The 20,270-nt window shown below is 38.4% G+C and overlaps 1 long non-coding RNA gene across 1 annotated transcript in view; it reads left to right on the plus strand.

Moving 5' to 3' along the window:
* The first annotated feature begins 13,850 nt into the window (after positions 1-13,850).
* LOC148223004 (uncharacterized) overlaps positions 13,851-20,270 on the plus strand; it is a 43,783-nt gene continuing 37,363 nt past the window's right edge. The window contains exons 1-3 of the long non-coding RNA XR_015805130.1: positions 13,851-14,068; positions 19,209-19,500; positions 20,081-20,196. This is a non-coding gene — a long non-coding RNA (uncharacterized LOC148223004). The remainder of the gene's footprint in view (positions 14,069-19,208; positions 19,501-20,080; positions 20,197-20,270) is intronic.

A 20,270-nucleotide genomic window follows, 5' to 3' on the forward strand; every position in this document is an offset into this window, starting at 1 on the left:
ACTTGGCACAGAATGACACGTACACCAAGTGCCCCTCCCCAGCTATCCATGATTGCTTCTCTCTCTCCATGGGTGGCAGGTGCCTTTCCCAGGCAGCAGCCAATCCACTGTGCTTGTCTGGCAGGGGGCAGGCTAATGAAGCAGAGTAGGAGCATAGCTCTCATTTAAATGCAAGATTGGTCTGAATACTTTTCCAAGATCTTGGAGATGCAGTGGTTTTGTTTAAGAGACTAACAGAACTTATTCTTACCAGCTTTTAAATTCTAACTGCTAATGAATTCAAAATTTTCTGGCATTTGGAACATATTAAAGGGAAGATCTACCAGTGTATAACATCATCAAAATCCTAACATAAACCAATATTTTAATGAATGCCTTGTAAAAAAAATCTAACCTTCTACATCTCAGCAGTGCATTTATAACAGGGGTTGGTGCTAGAAGCAAAAGAACTATTGAATTACATTCAGATACCTTTCCTTACTGCAGAGTCTCCTGCATTTGAAAGAAAGCTGCCCCCTGGTCCTGCCTGAACAAAAAGCTTATATGCCACCATTAAAACTACATTCACTGTGACATACTCGTCCCTTTGGATGTTTAGCAGAAGTATATAATGTAAGTATATGTAAGTACTTAATCTCTGAGTTATCTTATCACTACTCCTCTCCATGGTAGGTACAGTGCACATGAATTTTCTGCTGATTTTAACTTTCAGTATTTATCAGTCATAAAACTTTGGCCAATATAGCTCACACTTTTAACCAGAGTTCACAATTAACTGTAATCACAGCTGTACATCAGATTGAATGCAAACAGTCTGTGTACAAACCCACACAATGTTTTTTGCTCGAAGAATACCTGTAGAAAAAAATACCTTATAAGTGCTAATTAAAGGCCTGATCAGGAGTAAATCAGGTAAATAAGAAATATTTTCCCATGATATTCTATTATTACTTGAAAAAAAACTAATACAGTGTTGTGAAGCAACACTTATGTAAAGACCATGGAAGTCCAGCAGATATTTGCATTTCCCTGAGTGCAAGCAAAGGTGGCTCACAAATGATAAGGTGAAAAAGGCAGGCAGAGCCCAGGAGGAGCCATCCCAAATCTCTATACCCTTAAACTTGAGGGTTCCATGCCCTTTCCTCTTGGGCAAACACTCAGTTAAACTGGCAAGAACGGATACAAGCAGATTCAGAGCTTCCCTAGCATTATGGCTTGCACAGAGAAGGTCCTAAGAAACCTGTCCCTGGTGGAAGGTGGACAACTCTCTCCCTTTTGGTTGAGGCTACCCAAATTTCTCTGTATAGCTGAGGCTACCATTGGTGGCAAACATGCCTGGTTGCACACCTGATCATGTAAAAAAATCCAAAGAATTATTTACTGCTACATCTTAACCCCTTCACACCTTAGGAACACTGCACAGAATAGAAAGACTTGATCACTGGATGGGGAAAATGGATACTGCCACTAGTCAAAGTTAATGACCACTGGAGCCTGGTACAGACACAGGATGCACAAAGGTCTATCCAAAACCAAAGCAAAGTTGATAGCAAAGATTATATAGTATCTGTATCAAAATGGCATAGAGGGACATACATAAGACTGGGATGCAGCACAAAAGGGATGAGTGAGATTTCTGACAGTGGAAGTGCAGCATTAGCAGCAATAGCTAATGTGCTGGTAGGCTCCAAGAATTACTGTTCTCAGACAGCAGCGATCATAATTGCCTTTAATAGCAAATTATACTTCAATGTTTTCTTAAAAATAGCATAATAATAATCTCTAAAGCCTAGAGGAACCCATTGAGAAAACTAATCTGTAGAAAACTACATTTCCAATATGAGCTAAGAACCAGTGTCCATGCCTTCAGGAGGAAATCAGCCTGTGAGAGTTATTCTGATGTGTTTCATCTAAGTGACTGCTGGAGCATGGCATTTCTCTACTCTTAGTGTAGAGGTCCAGGGCTAGAGTTCATTCTGAGGTTACAGGTTTTTTCAGGCTGGCTAGAGATAGGTAATTACATAGGCTGCAAGCTCATGCCTGCTACGACAATGGGTTACATTTCATTTTTCTACTACTTGCCTATACAGCCACTGTGTGGGTAGAACTTAGACTCCACACTATAAAGATGTAACTGCACAGGACTATATATATATATATACACTTTTTTTTTTTAATTAGGCGGTTTTTTAATTCAAACTTATTACAAAGGAAAATTACAGACCACTGAAATAATTCATGTGCTTTCTCCTCTGAGTGATTCCACGTTAGTAACACAATCTGTGCCCAGGTTGTTATACATTTAAAGCCAGAGTTCTAATAGAATAACTACTGTGTGTTAAATCTGTAGGTTAAAAAAAAATCCAGACCCAAGATCCACACTAGACCTGAAGTGCTTCTAGTAATTCTGCCTTTGAGAAAGCTTTTAAACTTAAATGAATTTACAACATGTCATGATTCCTAGACCTTATGGAGATTATACTTTATTGCCAACAGAGAGCTTCAATCATATTCAGCATTAAGTTGAATTAGTGTCCCAAAGTGCCTACTCCCCTCCTCCTTTTAGCTGGTTTTTGTTTAGGCACAAGGTCAAAAATGAAGATAGGCTACATGCTGTTCCTGAGTCCCTCATCTGCCTATTAAGGTGGAATCTTGAGTTTTATGGCTACAAGGCTTATGTCAGCCAAGTATTATTAACTTAATTTATTAGGGGAAATAGTGAATGATATGTTTGAAATAATGTATTATCAAGCTATTCTGACAATGCCCTATTGACTCATAGGCAAACCTGTTCTACTCAGTACCTCTATACTCAAAGTCCATCTTCCCCTCTGGGCTCACATAAGATATTGTTATCTTTTGTATCTATCATCCCTGGGATCAAAACTTGTCATTCTTTTCCCCTAAAAAAACTCCCTCTGCATTCTACTCCAAAGTGGCTCACTTGAACCATTCTTTTTCTTTTCCTCTTTGCATCCTTGGGGAATGTTGTCATTTTCCAGTCTTTAGAAGCTTGATTCGTTTGCCTGCATGATATCTAGGAGACAATAAGAACTTGAAAAAGAGAATGAAGGTAACCCTAATGTAAGACATGGAGGTGGACTGTATTCTTCCCAACACTGGGAGCAGCTGCTTTTCTATGTAGGTCACACATCTGCTTCTAGGGTTTGTTGCCATTTAAGTCAATGCCATAAAAATACTATTTCAAGGGATCCCCTAATGGTTCATCAAGCTGGATGAAGCACTGTTTGCAGTATCCATATCTTATTTTTTTAACACTGCAAATGAAGATTCCAGTTAAGTCTGTGCATTACAAAAAATTGGTAAGTCTTGAAAATAATTATTCTGCTAGCTATATATTTTCATTTTACGGGAACCAGAGAAAGACCCTTCCAAATGATGCACAGGAACATGCACAATAATTAACCTAAATTTCACTACCTGTCCAACTATCCTTATCAATTACACAAAAGGATGATGCCTTGAGCATGCTTTATTTGAGGGTCTGAATGTATAGACAGAAGTTTTGATAGCCACACTTCCTTAACATTTAGGAATAAAGTGCTAAACAAATTTACAAATACATATGAACCATTCTCACTGTCAATTAATAATGCTGCATTTCAGTATTTACACCAAGTTGAGGTTGTTTTTCAATCATCACACTCTGCTATTTCAGACAGTTCAACATTTTGAAAACTTTTAGAATGATCTAGAGTGAGACTGCTCAACCATTAATTTCTAATATGGATCCTGCTTCGACATCTGAAATCATCTATCAGCATACTAAAAGCAGCCCCAAGAACAGTTTTTCAACAGAATGATAAACCCTGCACAAGGATACCAACAATATACTCATTATTTTGACTGTTCTCCAGAGTACAGGTGTCATCACATCAGAAACACGGTTGTCAAGTCAGACCTCAGTCATTTCAGACAACCTCAACAAAGCTTTATTATTGTAATAGACATTTAGAAGTAGCCTGTGTTTATATACTATACTAGGATAGCCTTATTTAACATTTCAGATACAAAACCACGATAATTTGGGATAAACTTCCATCACTCTTATGAGAATCTGGCAAAGAGAGGAACATTTTCTGAAGTTAAGAGTATTACATCTAGGCACTTACAGCAAAGAACTAATAGAACATCAAGAGTTTTTCTGTTTGCACCATCTTTGAAAAAGTCTTCAAATTAAATGTTTGAAAGTGGAGGAAGGTATTTTAGTCTTCTTTGGATGTTTAGCTCTGTGAAGTATGAAGAGTTTCCTCTATATTAATGAGATAATTTTTATTTATACTAACAATAATGAACTCCCTTGTGGGCAGAACTTGCAAAAATTATCCCTTACTGTAGTCCACATGGAATGACACATGCTCAATCTCTGACATTTGTAGAAAAACTTCCTGAGGCTGTACTAGCCTTGTTGGTACAACTGCAGAGTCCATAAAGAAGTGTACATGAGTTAAGATAATTCCACTGCCCCACTGAAGCGTACAGATGGATCTGAAAGGCACAATAGTTCATGTGCCAACAGCTAACACATTCACTTCTCACACTGATCCCAGCATCAGCAGGGCTACTCCAACAGTGACAGATTACCTAAAAGTTTTCTACATGATGCAGACTGCATGATATGAATGGAACTAATATATGAAGGGTATAAAAGGAACCACATATTATTCAAAGAATATTCGTCAGGCACTACCAAAAAAAAAAGTTCTATCCCTCCAAATGTTCACTCATTTTCGTAAAGCACTCAAAGCCTCTCTGTCTTGTGTTATTCAAATCAGACAATACTCAACAGAATATACACAGCAATCTGTTATTGTTATCTTTCTGTAATGGTTTCTCAGGGACTTGGTTCCCCTCTGTCCAGCCATCACTAGAAATGCTAATGTTTAGATACATTAACAGCTGCTTTCTTAAAAAGAACCTACAAGCACTGAAGGTTTATAGCTAAACACTGCATAGATATCCTTTAGTTATGAGAAGATCTTGGTGTCATTTCTATCCATTTGTCATTAAAGATGACACTCAACTCTATCCTACATTTTTATTCTTGGAAAGAAATTGCATGAGAAAAATATGTTAGTAATAATTTTTAAACTGCATTCTGCTTTTCAAATCTAGAGAGCCTTATTATAAACTAAGATAAGAGGTAAAAGGCAAAAGACTTTTTCTCACATTACTAGTTTGTCAAGACAGTCATCAGAAAGTTTGATTTAATCACCTCCACAAGACATGTGCTGTGCTCACCCTCTTGTCAGGGATGAACATGGGCTGTGAAGGAGGATGTCAGTCAAAGAGTACGGGTGTGGTTCCATCAGCCAGACAAGCCTTGCCTTCATGTCTCCCAGGTATCTTTGCTAGCTTGGCTCCAGGGATTCATTTTGAAGCAGCAACAGTACTGTTGCTGACTTTGAGTGAATGGGATATTCATACTCAAATAGAACCTGCTGAATAAGGTTTTTATGTCAAGACTGACATGCTAGTAAGTTTTCTAGAGGTTCAGTAGGAATTGGATTGAGTAGACACAGGAAAATGAACAAACAATATATTAGCTATATCCTTTGCATTATTAAGGCATTTGAACATTGACAAACAGCCATAACACGGTAATCTTATTTGAGGAACTGAATTTCTACATTAACAACTTTTGACACCAAATATCAACAGTGAGCCTTCAGTGAGCAATGAACACCTGCACATTAAGTAATGTGTGTCCATGGATATTTAACAGTGATTTACAGCTTTGAAATAGCACAATATCATACTTGTGCTGTTTAAAATAGCAGAGAAAATTTTCTTTCATACACCCTGGCTCTGGACTTCACTCTTCCTACCACTAAATCACATGAGAATTCCTTACAATGTTGAAATGCAGAGCCCTGACATTCTCATAAAACACTGAAGAAGTCAGCAGCTGGGATATTAAGGTACAGAGAAGAAAAACTTGTCTTGAATTTTTTTTTCGAGAAAGCATCCATTCCAAAGACTTGTGTTAACAGAAGGGCTGCAGCTCAAGCAAGCAGGTGTACAAAGACACGAGTACCTCATAAGCAAAGCTTGGCTAATCTCTGTTCAAATACCTCAGCTGTGTGGGGAATGGCCTCTTGTGCACAGGGTGAAAGAGCCCATCCTGGGACAAGTCTTCCAGGTGGAAGCTCATGGACAGAAGCAGGGAAGCTCCTACCCAGTACAAAACAGGGCAATGGACCTACAATACCAAGGGTTTTCCACATGACCTAAACTGCTGCTAAGGGAGCAGCAGACCTGTGGGCAGCTGCAGCCACAGACCAGCTGACCACACCACAGAAGGCACACTCTGACCATACACACATTGCATTTACTTCACACATTTGCACACCTTGAAAGTCTATTATCATGTTCACCCTTTGCTGTGTATACTCCAGTAAGTTAGGATCAAATTGAAGGGCAAGAAACAGCAGGGTAAATAAATTCCTCTCTAACATATTCTCATTTTTCTCCAAGTCAGATTCCACAACACAATCCAGCTTCAGTTTTGAAGAGGCTCTCTGATATGCAGTGCAATATCATGCTGAGCAAAAGCTTCTGAAAAACCTCTCCAGGTCAGGGATAGAATAGTCTGTATCAGGTGTAAAGTGCAGATCATGTTAACCAGCAACAAATTGAGTTTAAAAAAAAAAAAAAATCATAATTTCCAAGACAAGACTGTTTTGCCCAGTACAGTCTTGTAGGGAAATTTACCAAAAAGCTGAGGAAGGGAAGCAAAAGCTAAAGCTCACCATGAGGAATGAGGCACATGAATTGAACAGTCTACTTTTACTTCACTTAAATCAGCACAAGCCAGGAATTATTTAACCACAATAAGCACAAATATAACCCAATGAATTTAGGTCTAAGAGAAGAAAATTATGCAAATAACTTCCAAAGTCAGCTTGTGCACTACCAAGTGGGTACTGGAAACCAAGAGCAAACTTCAGCAGTCTGTTTACACTTGCACATTGCTGCCTGCCATTCTTTAAATAGATATTTTCCTGCTCTACCTGCCACATCAAGAAAAACATTTCTTAAAAAAAAAGAGCCTCTCCAGTACTGTTATACCATCTATCTTCTAAATGCTGTCTGGAAACCGATTGCCCCCTCTTTCCTTAAAAGTCTTAATTTCTCTCTCCTTGCTACCATTTAACTTTATATCTGTATTATCTAACCACACAAAGACTTTGAGATATCATTTTCACCAAAGATGCTATAAAATAAAGTGGTAATATACTATATCATACTATATCACTGTCAGGGCTCTTATCTGAAGTTCATTCTCCTCTGCAGTGAATTATTTGGTCCCCAAGATAAACGATAAAAGAACTCTGAAGTATTCTTTATTTCAGCTCAGTCTGGTGTGCACGTGTCCAAAAAAGCCCAGCTTATTGCTTCACTGTTTTATCTACAGCATGCAAGATGAATTTCTGTGTTCTTGTGGTGAAGGACTGACACTCAACAATTTAATGTTTTTATATCCTCTATTTGGGGTTATTTACTTCTGCTTCAAGGCAAGCCTACAATCTACTGTAAGGTGCCATGGTCTCAGAAAAAAAGTTCTATGTCCCATGAAGACATTTCTCTTTGAAAATAAAAACCCAAAAAAGCATCTCCATTCAACTCAGGAAAACCTCAGCAAGATGTTTGTTGGACAGATTTCGTGGCAGTTTCTTCTAATATCTTCATGCTGTTTAAACAATGCTTCTTTATACAACCATAAACTATTCCTTTTTTAAGTTACTGCATCTTATAATGTCTTTAATACTTTCTAAAATTTATTCCCACTGTGTTGGCTATTTATTTGCATGCATTCACTACTACAAGTAAACAAGAATCTACCACACTTGTTTAGCTCATATCTCCTGGAGACCTCACCTCTACTTGCCATGAAATGCTTCTGTCCAAGCAAACAATATGCTGCTTGCAATTTAAAAAAAAACAAAAAAAAGAGGTTAATGTAGCAGTCTAGAATTAGACAGACATAGCTGATGACATCAAGTTTTAAATCAGAAATCCTCAGAGTTTTTGGCACCCTATTAGCTCACTCTCCAAAACTAATTTCAGTGATCGAAAGCTTTTCAAAGGAGAGTACTACAACCATTTTTCTTAAGTGACTAGTTACAAGACAGAATCAGATGTAGATATCCTGTTGTAAGGTGACACAAAGTGCTTCTTGAGCATCTACTTGCAGCCCAAGAAATCTCGGTTACAACATAAGGCATGGGGTTTAAGAGCTTGGTCTACAAGTGGGCCCTGAAAGGTCATGTAACAATACTGTGAAGAGCAGTCTGGGCCTAGAGCACAGGAATGGAAGTAGTTTATAGAAAAAAGAAATTACTATTTGAGTGGTCATTCATATCCTAGAATATCCTCATGTAATACACTGGTATCTTGAAGGAAATATTTTGAATTCATACTTTGATTGTTCTTATTGGTCTCAAATATGCTTTAGGAATAAACCTGACCCTCTAGGATTCCTACTAAACTCTCAGCTGCAAAGTTAAACTCCCAGTTCAAAGCCAGCTGCACAAAGCTTTAATATTTCTATTCAATGAATCTGAACACAGCAGTCAGAAACTAATGTTCTGAGACACAGGAACCAGCTGCTCTTCTTTGAGCAAAACCATTTGCAAAAATTAATCATAAATATAGGAAATATGAGACACAATCCTACTTTAGCCCTCGTTTAGGAGGGCAGACATTGCCCAATAGAATTGGTTTTAGAACAAAAAAAACCAAAACCAAAACAAAATCCCCACCAGAAAAACACAGCACACTGAAGCACGAGTGCAAAAAAAAGAAAGAGAAAAGGCAATGACATAGTTTCTGGTACATATACAAGACAAATTGTTAAAAGAATCTGTTCATTCTTGCAACTTGGCTAAAGAACCTAGTGCTGGCTGCATTAGGGGTCATCATGTGGCAGAGGATTTAAAATGCAGAACTTAAGGAAAGGCCAGCAGCTGCAGCATCCAAAAGCACAGAACACAAAAAGGGAAACAGCATTCAAAGCAGACAGAGCCAGTGCAGACCAGTCCAGATATACCACACAAATAGCCATGTTATTATTATGTAGAGATAAAAAAAAAGCAATTTCAAGAAGGTACAGCTGTGCCAAAATAAGAGCACTGAGCTTCATCAGTACTCCTGGAATTTTTATGCAAGAAAACTGGGTCAAAAAAGACCTGAAACCACTAAAACAGATTATGTAGATGCTGCTTGACTGAATTACTGTGGTTGCTTATAAAATCTTACCTTGTGTTAATAGAAGGCTTTACACTTGAAAAAACACACATCTAAGCCACATTTCAGTTGACCCAATTACCTTTTTTTGTCCAAAAGAAATTAAGAGCTTCGAAAATCTGGTACAACCAAATTTAACAGGTTTATTTCTTCATAAACCAGAATGTGTATCTGTCACACTAATTTGCTGTCAAGACCAGCATCATTTTAAAGCCCAAATCAAGCATGAATTCTACACATGCACACAAAGACAGAATGCTTTCCCAAAAATTAGGACTGCAGAAAGGACTGCTCAATTCAAGGGAAAATACAAGATCACAGTTGAGAGTAGTCTCTCTCCAGTATGCTATCTAAAAGCAAGTGATATGAACCAAGAACTTGCACAGTCCCCTTTTCCTGAAATTTCAAACTGTTTTTCAAACAAAACACAGCCAGCCTCATTTCTGTCTCACAGCCAAAGAAACAGCAAAGTAGCAAACCAGTAAACAGTCCTTGTTCACTGTGATAGGGAAGATGTGTGATAATGTCTTTACAAACAGTTCCACTGGTGCAGGCATGGGTGTTAACCTCTTTGAAATGGGGCTTAATGTCTCTATAAAATTCAAGCAGCAGGTTGACTCCTGAAACAGACAAGTGGGTCTGCACAAGCCTGAATTTGAGAACTTTGGGGTAAAATGACAGGTTGAAAGTTCTGGTACCTCAGCCAAAGGGGAAAGGAAGAGAGCAACACACAGCCTGGAGTTTAGGAGAAATGGAGGCTGTACCCTCCAAAATCCCAAGGGAGAAAACCCTGCAGCAATGTGCCCCAGCCTCTCTCCCTTTATTCGAATGAAGTGGAAGGACTCCTCTGTCTCCTTTATGGATGCTGGCTTTTCTTAGCGTGTTTTCCTGTACATCTGCTCTGTTAGGAACACCATGAAGACACTGGAGGACCATCCACAATTTAGCAAAGCTACAGCTGTTTAAAGAGTATCTGCAGTGTGACAGCAGACAAATCTGTTCTAGTCCCCACAACCCATAGATCCCAACTAACACCCAGATTTGAAAGAGTACTACTGAGGAGACAGCTTTTCTACTCTTTGCTTTCCCAACACAAACAGACCACATCAGTTTAGTTGTAATTCTTGAGGCATGAAACTTGTTACTAACTCTCAAGTAAAAGGATTCATTTTTAGCAGGTACAAACGAAACTACATGACCAACTTCATTTGCTTTCCATTTCACCCTTGGTCTCTTCTTTGTACATGCACTTCATTTCCATTGCAAAAGATTTGGTTTTGTTTTGCAAGCTTCTCATGCCAGCCAGTATTAGGAACACAAAGATTCTTTTGTATATTGTGCTTGCTATTTTTCCTTCCTCACTCCTCTTCCTAGCAGACAAAATGTGCCTCATTAAAAATTACTTTGCAACTGAAAAATGTTTCAGTTACTTGGTGAATTCTTACTTTCTGCTTGTCAGTTGAAGTAGTGACTTACAGAAAGATACTTATTATCATGCTAGTTAAATAAATAGGAATTTATCTAATTGTACTAACCAGTAACATTTTTTAAAAATGTAGGAAGGTAACGTACTCCCAAAACACTGTGCAAATAACACTGACATTGTAACATTAGGAGTACCGTGCTCAGAAGTGTTTAACACTGATCAAGCAGAGTATTGAATTTTTGAAATAGCAGAGCCTTACTCCTACTACACATAGAAATTCCCTTTGCATGTAAGTTAAGGATGCTAAGTCTACACTGACAAAGCAGAACAATCAATTGCACCTGGTTTCTCATCAGCTATCAGCATAATATATCTATTGATTATCAGTTTGATTTATATCTGAGGTTAAGACAGGGCCTATGCTTGGGACTATCTATTGTGAAAACTTCACTAGACCTGGATGTATTTTCATCCCATTTGAAGACATTCGTTAACTTATTTTTAAATGCTGCCTCATCAGCATAGACCGAAGAATTGAGAGCCAACACAAATAATTTACTAGGTAAAAACCGAGAGAGGAAACACTAGGAAGAGCATCTGAATGCCCCATCCTACATTGAAAAAGACATTCTACTGAAACCCTGGCTTCACAAGATAGATGGTTTTTACTGCTAACATAGGGTTTTGTCCAACACAGAGAAATTAAAAATTTCTTCCATTGAATGGGGTTTTCTTCTTCATATCCCTAATACATTGACAATTCTTTTTCTTTTACTAGAATGCAAATTCACATTTTACTATGAAAGCTTCACTTGGTTTTATCCTGCACTTTGTTACTATGACTGTGACACCAGAAGTCCTGGAGTTTACAGTGTCTTGTCTAAGAGGGATGCTGAAATAAAGATATAAATAATTCAGCAAAGAATCAGAGAACACGTCACAAAGGACAGTTCAGAGAAGGGATGATCCAGAGAGCTCACTGGGATACAGTGTACTTTTACAAGTGGAAAAGGTGTACTAGTTCTGCACCCGTTCAAAGGAACATAACTTTGGGTTTTCTACAAACTACTCAAAATACAGTACAATCAGTAACTGGATGAATTCAAAAATATTGCTGATGAATACAAGCCATTGTAGTCTCATGGAATTTGCACTTGAAAACAGACCTGAAAATTAACTCCTCCAAAATTAAGTAAAGTTTTGTTAAGACTCAAATCTACAGCCTATGCAATTCTTGGGAAGGAAAAAACAAAAAAAAAACTAGTCTTAGAGAAAAGCCTCTTTCCTAGAGCCTATGGATATGCTCTCTTCTGCTCCACCTGTAGAAGTGAAAATTCCAGTTTTATCAAAGAAAAAAATCCCAAACCGACAGTAAATATATACTATCAAATGGACCTGCAAACTATACTGCAGACCAAAGCAGTAATTTAGTTATCATGACAGAAACATCCTGCATTCTCCTTTTCCTGCTATAACACAGGCCAAACACTGTCATGCTTATCAAGTGGCAACTATGAAGTTGTCATGAAAATGATAGAATTGAAAACACCTCAGAGCAAATGAGTCAGAGGAAAAAAAGTCTTGCTTAGAACAGCAGTAAGAAATTGATTATAAGCCCAACAAGGAACACTTGTAGTATGACTGCTATAACTTCATAGTCCCATTCCAGTGTTTTCATCTCTATATAAGGGCTGTGACTGAGTCTTGTTCACTAGCACATATCATCTTCAACACTTACTGTCTTTGACAATGACCTAACTCATGATCCATGCCATTTGTTGCATATTCTCCTTATAAGCAATTCTGTTTTCTCCTTGACATTTTCAGGCTAGCATGTAAGACACTGCTCTTGGGTACACAGGCCCAGACAGAACTTTAACACAACATAAAAAAGAGTTTTACCAAGGTAAAGAGGATGAAAACTTGCCACCTCTACTCTGCTGTATTCAAACAGCAATAAAACTGTCTTAGAGCATATCATTACAGAAGATGCACTTGAATAATTTACAGAAGTCTAAGATAGTAAAACAAAACATTATAAAGTTTATTTCCTCCTACCAGATGACTGTTCCACGTTCTGAATATCTAATATAATTTCTTGTGTCAGCCCGCAAAAGACATACAAGGGGATTTGCAATGCAAATTAGGCAGCTCAGAGAATTTTTTCAAGTGGTTTGCAACTACAAGGGCTTTTTTTTTATCCTCCCCCTGCTCAGTGAGTTATTTCTGATTTAAATAGGTGTTTGAGGGACCAATTTAGAAGCCAGCAATATCCTTCACTGACTGGCTCCCCCAGGCCAATAGGGTACATGCAGCACTCCACTACAGTGAGGACTTCTGTACATCTGAGTTTGAGGCATTGCTCTGCTGCTGTACATATCTGAAAAGTTTCTTCTGCTCTGAATATAAGAGCCATGACATATTTTCTCCTCTTTTCCTTCTTTTTGTTAGTTTTCTTTATTTATCCAGTTGTCTTCGTTTCGAAAAGGAGTATCAAGGCAAAGACCTTATGGCAGGATTTTTCTCTATTAATCCCTAAGAAGTGTTCAAAAAATATGTTTTGGCAATTGCATTCAGTTTAGAAAAGTATTTTTCTGAATACCACACTGCACAGTCTGCAACCAGTATGGGCCAGCAATTGCTCCACTGAAAAGAGTAACACCACAGAGATTTGCAATCAATAAACAGAAAATCAAGATCCTATGTCTGAGCAATTTACCACAGCATGTAAAAAGTCAGGAGTGTTGTCACAAAATTTTATTGACAAGCTATTAACAAGAAGTTATGCAAGAAATTTTAAAATTTTTTAGAAAAAAAATCATGAATTATCACATTGGGATCCAACACTTCAACTACTTTAGTCTTGGAATCCCAAAATTTGTCTCAAATTATCTATTGAATCTCTGTCGAAAGAAATCTTCCATTTCAGAACTGAAGCCCTGTACATTCTTGGTTCTGCACAGCCTAAATATGTTTGTCAAAACACCTTCTGGACAAGCTGGCAGTACATTGGAGTTCAAAATCCCAGTAACAATCAGAATTTCACCAAGCAGTTTAGTCATGTCCTTAAAAACTTTTCTGCAGTGCTGAGCGAGCCTCTGTCCTCATCACAGATGACTCTCACACAGCAGCAGCAGCACACACACATTGTTATGCTCCTCACGTCCCCCTCCATCCATCCAGAGACTGCAATCAGGTATCTGATAATCATGCCAGTCACATCAGCTGGACTGCTGCCGCAGTGAACTGATCCATGCTGGCGCCTTGATGCAAATACAAGGACACCAGGGCCACAAGATGTAGGATCCTGCCTTTGTATTACAAATATTGTTTTCCAGATGGAGCATTCCAGGCCTCTTGCTTCTTTTACAGGTATGCAGTCTACCTACATTCCCTCTTTGCCTCTAGCTGAGCAATGGCATTGTGTGACACATTAAATAAATAAATGAAAGAGTTCTGCAAAGCAGGAGTTGTGGGAACAAACACTGTTTAATCACTGAGTTGCTGCTGTGTTTTCAGTACTGTGGCACTGCTTGTTACTGCAAGTGATGTGTTTTCTCATCGTCTTTGCCACCATGTGAAAACTTGCCTGATTGTCTTGGAGCACTGAATTTAAAGAAAAGGTTTGTCAAACACACTTAAACTGATTACTGATCAAAAAATAACTTCTATTATCTTAAACAGACATTTGTTTTCTGTGTTTCATATACATAAAAATCTTGATAAATTATGTACAAGTGTGTATGTAACTTGCAAGTAACAGAATAAACAGTTAATCCATGAAGATATTAAATCCTAAGTCTACATACTAATTTTATTGTCCTAGCATCCCAACAGAAGTGTTAGTGGCACAGAACAATCCTTACATGATGTACTTCTTGAATACTCTCAGTAGGACAATATATTGAAGCAGCAGCAACCTGAAGTACTGCCAAGCAAATACTGGAAGAGAGCTACAAGTACAGGAGAAGGCATTGTTTTAAATTCCCTCATCCCATCTTACTTTATTTTGCCCAGATTTCTCTCTTGCAATTTGGGATTAAATGTATGCATTGGTAGTTTAGAAGCAAGTAACTTTTTTTTTCACCTGAGAGATTACTCCTTTGTGGTTTTGTCTTTATTGCTTTCCACCAGGAAAAACAAACTTTGAGTTGAAGTTGATAAAAAAAAAAGGTAAGGGGAAAAAACCCAGGAAATTAGTAAAAGTGAAATAATTAGCATTTCTATTGTCACTCTCACCTACACTGGACACGTTTCCTTCTCAGCTAGTGAGCTGCAGACCCAAGAGAGCTAAGTACATCAGTTTGAATGTATGAAGAGAGCACACATTCCCAAAGCAGCCACAGTAACACTACTACTTCTGCTATTTAACACATTTGATTCACCAGTCTTCTAACAGTGACCACCCAGCACAGCAACTGCATGGGAAAAAATTATTTACATCTCATAAGGTAAAGACTAACAATAGACCTCTACAGGAAGAAAATTATTTTTTTCATCTTAAAGTGAAAAGTGGCAAAATATTCATCACAAAAAACTTGAACTGCAACGATAAAACCTTCAACTAACAAGCACGCATGAACTACAGCAAAACACCCAGCACAGACACTGGGGGACAGGCACTAGTATCAGGGGATATATAACAGGAATCCTTCTGACCAAGCAACTAGCCTGAGGACCACCAGGAATTAAATAGGGTCTGTGAATAAGGGGTGGTGTTTTCCTGGCTCCAAAGTACAGCATATGAACTCAGAAAATGCTACCTGCCATGACTACCCTTCTACAGAAAACACATTTGACATCTATTTACTTTGATAGCTCTATATGTGCCTTCTGGAAAAAATTGCTCCTCCTCAAAGGGAAAAGCTTCTTTTCACAGAGAGCAAGGGTTTTTTAAACTTATATCAGAATCTACTGATTACAGACAATCCTCCTCCACTCCAGTAAACTGAGAAAGAAATGGAAACTGGTGAAGTATCTAAGATGGGAGGCCAAACAGAATGCAGAGCATCAGTATCAACAAGCATACACAACAGGAAGTGACAGCAGATTTCTGACCCTTTCAAGCCATAAAATTAAAGTTTATCCACAGAAAACAAGTAAAAGAAATCAGGCTCTCATCTTCAGACTTAAGGTTGCCTTTATACATGCTAAGACTTATTCTATTTGAAAGTTACATGCTTGAAGACTGACATAATGACATACTTGATCTGGTCAAAGAGCAGGTCATACTTGATATTCTCTCTATGTGGAGAGAGAAGCCCACACTGGAGTGGGCTTGGTGGTAGGACTTGGAGCAGTCTGTGAAGAGCTGCAGCCCGTGGGAAGGACCCATGTTCAAGAAGATTCTGAAGGAATTCTCCCGTAGGAGGGACCTTACACTGGAGCAGGGGAAGCACATGAGGAGTCCTCTCCTGAGGAGCTTTCTTGTTTTAATTCACTCACATAGGCTCACCTCTATGTTGTAAGCAGACTAGTAAGGAATGCTGCCAAGTCAGGGAGGAAAAAAAAAAAAAGTGTTTTTTTATACACTAAGTTGGTCAGAAGTTGCCCTGATTCAGATATGTAGAAACATGCCTTTATTTCAGAGCCTGTGACACAGAGAGTAACCTCAGCTAGTTGCACCTCCTGGAGCCAGCTCCCATCTTAGCTATACTCAACAGGAGCACTTCTCCAACCAGAGGCTAATTAAAGACTAATTCACACTTCCTTAAGTCAAAGAAGCTATCAAAACAGCACTGCAATACCACAGCCTTTGGGTCAAGGTCCTTCAAGTATGAGCACACTGCCTGCTCTCTGCTCCATCCCATGTCTGTTATGCCAAAAGGTTTCATTTTTATATTCTCAAGATTCTGAGAGTTTGTGTTTACAACAAATGATTGGCTGGAGTCATCTCAAAACAGGAAGTCAATGATCCAAGTTCTTTCCATCTGCCATTGACTTCAACAGTAACTTCTGCCTCAGCCCTCCATCGTGTCTCCAGTCAGGAGCTCAGCCTCTTCACTGCAAGGATGGCTCCTGCAGCCTGCAAGAACATATGGAGGAGGCCCTGCTCTAGGGAACCCCAAGAAATGCCACTGTGTGCAGGAGCAACAATTCCAAGCAAGAAAGCCTGCTCACTGATTTACAAAGCCATTTCGTATACTTGGTTTGAACATGATTATCTGTCAGCAAACAACCTCAGAGTTGATGGAATGACTTTGCTGTGACCAGGAGAGTTAAACATGTAGGGCCCATAGGCCTTGTACATGAAGAGGCAATGATAAGTGGATGGAAATTACAGATTAAATACAGTGGGGGAAATGTGATAGAAATGGACCATTGAGATCCTTTTGGGATTGGAGGATGGTGAGTGTGTGACTGTGATGCTCTTAGGGACCAACAAGAGTAGGGTGGCAGGCATCAGCTCAGGGCAGGCAGATCCATTTTTCCTTTCTGTTAACACATTCAAATCCAGACTGAAGTGCCACTGCACCTGTTTTGGAATTGCAGGGCTTAAAGTACTGGGAGCCTTAGCTGCCATGTCTTCTCTCACAGCTGTTTCTTAATTATGCCAGGCTAATTCTGCCATTAGATGCAGGCACTATTGTCCAAGGAGCAATAGTAGTTGCACTCACTAATTTAAAAAAAAAAATTCGCTGAGGATTGAAGATGAAGACTACCCTTTTCCAGTATACTGCATCTTCAGTGGATAGATGAGTTGCAGGAAAACAAATATCAGCCTTCAACTTTATGAAGATAATTGCACTTAATTGGCAACAATTAAGATATATTATGGTCAAAAGCACAGGGAGAAAAATTTCCGTCTTCATCAAAATCAACTCCTGAAAGAGCTTGTACTTTTTTTTTCCTGGTTTGATATCATTTTTCCTGTATAGTAAAAGAGAATTTTCTACACATATGTCAAATAAAACCACACGGAAGTCCTTCTACAAACCATTCAAACAAAAAAAAACAAACAATTTGCTATGAGCTGTAACTTTAAATATTTGGTGTCAACTAAGGTATTCTAAAACTGCAGCAACATAATAGGCAACAACTGCATACTTGTCATTAATTCATGGAAAATTAGTCACTAGAATATTTTTAGACTGCATAGCACGTTTTTTTCAAAGAATGGTGAAAAAACAGTGCAACTATACGTTGATTCACCAGTTCAGGTAGCATCCTCAAAAGGAAAAAGTAGCACATATTCTTTCACTTACACAGAAGCAAATCTTCCTTTTAATCCTACACATCAGAAATCTCCTAATACTAAGTTAGTAATTAATTTAGCAATCAGATTCTCACCTGGAAAATGTGTGATCTTGAGTTTTCTCACATATCACCATCTGTACATTGCCCATGCAATTTCTGTTTGGAGCTTTTCTGTACACAAATAGGAATAGCAAGTACGTGTACAGAACATAAATCAAAGTCTCATTCTTCTAGGTCTGTACCACTAGTACAAATATTTTTAAGGTCCCAGAAACAATGTTTTCCATACTCCAATGATAAAAGTTGCATCATGCAGTTTTCTACCCTATCAGAGGTTAGAGTATGGTAAAGTGGTTCATATCTGCAAGGAAGCATCAGGGCCTGGCTAAGTCAGCAAACCTGAGGCTGATGCACTGCTTCCTTCCAAATGAACTTTGGAAAATTGTATATCTCCCTTCAGTATTTGCAGACCTGCAAAAAAAAATCCTGAAGGTCATGCTCAACCTGTAATTTAGATACACCACCTTAACACAGTCCTGAAATTCTTTAGTTGCACAAAATTAGGGTCCTGGGTGAAAATGAGAAAAAACTGAGATGCAGGGAAGCCTAAGGGCACTGATCATGTTACTGCGCTCAATATTTCCTGTCAAAGGTCTCTGATAAACTTTTTAATGACCCTGCAGTCACATCTCATTCTGTCCTGCAAGATGCTGAACGTTTAATGTTCTATTTTTTTTTTTTTCTTTTGGTGATGGGATAAAGATAGTAGTAACATAGTACTGTGGTTTTACCCCAGAACTTCTGCAGAACTTGAGAGTTTGGACATTTCATTTGAGGTGCTGCTAATGTGTTATCACAAAAGAAATGGAGCGAAAAACTCTGATGGTAATGAAATAAATAGCTGCTTCATAAACTTTGACATCCCAATAACTGCTGGTACTATTCATTGTCCAGTAAGTACCTAGATGGGACTTGTGGCACTAAATACAACATACATTCACATGGCCAACTCCAGGATGAAGCGGATGAAGCTTCACACGACATTTGCCACTAGACATAGAATCGCACCAAGCCTTTGCAAAAAACCCTCACAGAAATGATCAGAAGTTAATTAAAAGCACTACACTCTGTACAACACTGTTAATAACCGTGTTTGCCTTGTGTTTCTGACAAAAACTAGCTTAGTATCTGCAATGGTTGAAACTTGATTCATGAACCATGTCTGTGCTAACAAGGTTGGGCAAACAATGACACATTTTCAATACACATGTACAAAGGACTTGAACACGCTGCCTTTACATTCATCCTTTCCCAGATGACTGGAAAACTCTAGTGGGACACAGCCCTGCTCACGGACTGCAGAGGAGCAGAGTGGAGCAACAGACAGTGGCCCATGGACACCTGTGTGGAGACAGCTGCTGCTTCTGTTGTGCTGGGGATTGTCTTTGTTCGCTTTGGGGCTTATTTCACTGCACTTGCTGGTTTGGTTGGGATGTTTTGGCTTTTTTCAAAATGTAGCCCTGTACATGAAACATGAGACATAAGACACAAAACAGCTGAAATTGCACTCCTCTGCCTTTGTATCTTCCACTTCTCACAGCACTTTGGTAAGTTTCACTTTTCTAGTCTAGTTAAAGGTTTTCAGAATTTTTGGTTGTTTGTTTGGAAGGGGGGGTTGTTGCCGGTTTTTTTTTGTTTGGTACTTGTGGCTTTTTGTTTTGCCTTTTTTATACCCTTGATGCAGAAAATACTTATCAAGTTACAAAAAAGCACTGATAAACAATATGGGTAAATTAAATTTATCATTTGCCTAAGAGAAGACCACATGAAAACTATTGCACCAACTTCCATTTTATTTAGAATGAAGGAAACAGATTATTTGTTGTCACCTTTCAATAATAAAGGTTACAGTAAAGCAGAAGATCCATGTTTAAAACTGGAGTAATTCAGAAGTTCAGAGACAATAGAATGTTTTTGAGACATTTATAATTTTCAAACAGAAATTTACTAACAAAATGAAATTCAAATTAAATTAAATATAAAGCCGACATGTAACTAAGTCCAGACTGGTATTTTTAAACTCAAACGCCCATAATTAATGTTATTTCAATCAGGCAGGAGGTGCCATTAAAGCTGGCACCACAAAAGGTATCAGATGATTGTTTGATATTTTATTTTCTTTTTAAGAAACAGCTTTTTCATTTCCAAAGAAGAATTCCACTGTTGATCTTCAAAACAGGGACTATTCCTGAAGCAGGGACAGAAAACTCCTGAAAGCAGCACTAGCAAGGAAGGAATCACATGTAAGCAGAAGCTTATTCATTGTATGCTTCAATAAAGACCGAGTCAATGAAAACCTCTAAGGCCAGCAAGATGA

The sequence above is a fragment of the Sturnus vulgaris genome, chromosome 8 (assembly GCF_052056855.1).
Source record: "Sturnus vulgaris isolate bStuVul1 chromosome 8, bStuVul1.hap1, whole genome shotgun sequence".
NCBI classification, from domain to species: domain Eukaryota; kingdom Metazoa; phylum Chordata; class Aves; order Passeriformes; family Sturnidae; genus Sturnus; species Sturnus vulgaris.